Here is a 3671-nt window from a genome sequence, read left to right on the forward strand (position 1 = left end):
AATCTAACAAGTTCTAACGCTCATATGTAATTAGAGTGATTTGACTCCATCATAGTGATTTGAGTCTTTTTCTGTGTAGTCTGTAATTTTTCAAATTTGCTCTTGCTTTTGCGTAAAATCCATTCATACCACTAATGACTTGAATTTAATCACCCAGATCCTTTTCTTCCTTCATGCCATTCCAGAGATGCTTCTAGCTCTGGTACTCTTTTTTGATAACAGGAAGTTCAAGGATGTGAATTTTCCACCAGCTATGTCTCTCCAAAACGGTGGGATTATGCGTGGTATGCAGTATGCTCTAACGGGGTATGGTATTGGCTTGGTAGCTTCACTAGCTGCTGGGATCTTTTCTTAGTCTCCTCAACGGCCTTACTGTACCTGGTAAGTGTTATCAGATTATATGGTCAGGCTTTGGACATTATTACCATTTTTTATGCTAAATTATGCTTCCCTAACTTGGTCATGTGTATGTCATAACATGGAGCCATGGTATAGTGATAGTGTGACCAGTTGCCCTCCCCTCGAGATATGTCTATTGTATCATCACATTTAATGGATAGCTCTTAGCTATATTTATGAAATTATATGATACTCCAAAACTTTTTCATGTTATAATTAAGTTTGTTGTGAGTGTTATTTCCTATGAGGCTTATAGTTTTCAACATTTCTGTGAGGCTGCAGCTCGACTGCTTGAGTGACATTTCTCATTTCTCGGCCCCAATAGAGTACAAAGATTATGCTATATTTTGACATAAATTTAATGTGTGATCCTCTCATTTTTATACTTTTCCACATAACACAGGCATACAATTTTTCTAGAGACCATAAACTAGAGCTTGAGGCAGAGAGAGAGAGAGAGGATATAGAGTGCAAGGGGTTTCATCCTAATGGGGCGCATAAATGGAAATCTAAACTTGTCAAGAGCTATCAGTATTCTTCACTCGCTTCTTCTAGTTCATGCCTGATGGTCTTGCATGCAAAATGCCTTTCCAGGAGACATGAAGTTCAAAGAAAACAAGTTCTTGCCCCCCAACAAGCAAATTTTGATCGCGAACCCTGACATAAATATCATGAGCAAATTCTCCAGCTGCCTCACACTCCTGCTATGCAGACTACCGAGTTAGTGTTTCCTTCTTTTGTTGATGGTTATTCTGGCTTTGTTCTTTCGCATAGGTCGAGCTATGTGACGATGACGAATTCGTTGTTTTGGCATGCGATGACATATGGTAAATTTCTCCCTGCTAACAAGGTTCTGACTTAAGCCTGATTGTTGCTTTTGTCAGAAGAACAACAATGTTGTCCTCTGGGCTGTTAGGGACTACATATGAAGTCAACAATTGGTTGATTTCATCTATGAGCATATAAACACAGTAAGCACCAAGTTATTTAACATTATCTGCCATTTCGAAAAAAATGTAAACATCATCCTCGGATGTCTTGGGTCTTTCTTAGCAAACACTCATGGAAGGAGGTTACAAAATGCGGGAGGAAAGCCTTTCGGTATTATGTGAGAGTGCTCGATAGATGCCTGGCTCCATCGACCATGGGCGGCGAGTGATACTATAACATGATGATCCTGGTGCAGTTCAAGAAGCCGATTGCTCGGGTTGGGGACACCAACGGTGCAGAGCAACCAGCTGGAGATGCAGGGTGCTCCGAGACCCAGTGAGTCACCCACCTCTAATTATCTTAGCTACTGTTGTTTTTCCTCACTACCGATCTTCCTTTCTTTCATTGGACACTAACCAAGCCTTGTATGACCAGTGGGTTCCAGGAGAACGACTCTTGTAAACAGGTGTAGCGAAAACGTGGCACGCATGGCTCTCTGAGTCTTGGACTCTTACTATATAGGCCTGACGCTGGACATGGGTAAAGAGTACGATGGTGCAATGTACATACCAACCATATGCTGAATTGGCGTAAATGATATATCCGTTGTTTCATTGTTGTCTTTAAAACCCAACCCATGTTCTGTTCTCTTATGGTTGTAATTTTTTAGTCATCTGACAACACCTAATTGTACATCTAGGTGGAAATGATGGAACAATAGTTATTTTTCGGTCAAGCGATCCCCTTTGAGTTTTGACATATATATGTACTTTTACTCTCGTAGCAGCATGAACATGAAAATTGCACTCCTTTCCCCCCTTAGACCTCCTCCGACAATCTCCTCTTCTAAATCCTTCTATTCACACTTTCTATTCATATTTAAATATCTCCCACTCAAATACTGTTAACCTAATCATTTCCTATATTTAGCTCCCCTTTTACTCTTTAATTGAGCTATTTGATTTTTCTACATTATTTTTTATCAAAGTAACACTAATATAGGGATATGTAAGATATAAAATTAGTGTTATAGTGATATTGTCATACTGATTTGTATATTATAGTGATGTTTGGTATTTCGTATCTATGTTTTATACGAATTTGTAACTCTCGTAGTTTCTCTTAAATTACAACACTCATTTCATGAGGAGGCAGTCAAGGTCCTGGACGTGCGGTAGGGCCAGGGAGACCGCGGGGACACGAACGGGTTCACGCAGCGCGAGCGTCACCGCGAGGTGATCCGAAGCGCTCTTGGTAGGTACCCCACTCACACTGGCATCCTGGTCCGGGTTAAGTCCACTCACACGAACGGGTTTCTTTGCCGATGAATTGCTCGACTTTTTGTTATTAAGGCCTGTTCGGTTTCACCGGAATAGATCAGGATTTATTCTAGCTCATCAAAATCTATATAAATTAGAGAAGTAATCCGGCTAGGAATCAATCCGGGGCTCAAATCCCTAACAACCGAACAGGGCCTAAGGGAAATCCAAACATGTTTGATTACATGGATTCTCCTGCCGGTGTAGATTTTGCGCATCGTTTCCTACGGATTGCCCTGTTTCCTTATTCTTTTGAGGTTCAACTGATCCACAGTGTCCCTCGAGTCCGCAGCTGATCCCCTGCAGCCTGCATGATCAATCTTTTTCGTGTTATCGACTCGGGATATACTTGTGCGCATTACATCGAGTTTTTTTTCTTCTAGGGAATATTGAGAATAACACTATATTTGAGTCTCCCTGCAACCTTAACAAAAAAAATTTCAAATTCTACAACTTACTGCTTGTCGGCGTTTTGGACCCGTGAGGACCCTCAACCGACTAGTGAATTTGATGTTGCGTGTCCCTGCCCAGATGAATTGATGCAAGATGAAACATGAGAGGGGATGAGGCTTATATTATCTTGCACCGGGGTGCTCATAGTAGAGGTTACAAGCTTCGCGGGAGAGGGTTTGGCCTTGGAGTGAGCCGTCTGAGTTGGCCTCCTTCGCCTCCGACCTTCCTCTTTCTCTAGGAAGGCACTGGACATCCCCTTTTATAGATACAAAGAGATGATCCAGCTGTACATATGGGGTGTAGCTATGCGCTAACGTGGAAGGTGGAGAAGTGCTTGAGCCCTGTGGAAGCGTAGCTGGCGGTGCGGCACGGGGTCCTGCTGATGTTTCTTTGCCTTCGTAGAGAGTTGAGAACAACCGACGTCATGGACGCATGCAGGGAACCGTCATTACCTGTTGCCGAAGTAATCTAGATAGGACACCGGTCTTGTTCCTTCGTAGCCTGAGGCAGCTAGCTAGGGGTAGGGTAATGATGTATCCCCTGTGGCGTAGTCGGTCCGAGGCCGAGGTC

The 3671-nt window shown here is 42.7% G+C and overlaps 1 pseudogene; it reads left to right on the top strand.

Moving 5' to 3' along the window:
* The first annotated feature begins 887 nt into the window (after positions 1-887).
* On the top strand, positions 888-1669 carry LOC103654706 (probable protein phosphatase 2C 58; annotated as a pseudogene).
* Positions 1670-3671: the final 2002 nt, after the last annotated feature.

The sequence above is a fragment of the Zea mays genome, chromosome 4, assembly GCF_902167145.1.
Source record: "Zea mays cultivar B73 chromosome 4, Zm-B73-REFERENCE-NAM-5.0, whole genome shotgun sequence".
Lineage (NCBI taxonomy): Eukaryota > Viridiplantae > Streptophyta > Magnoliopsida > Poales > Poaceae > Zea > Zea mays.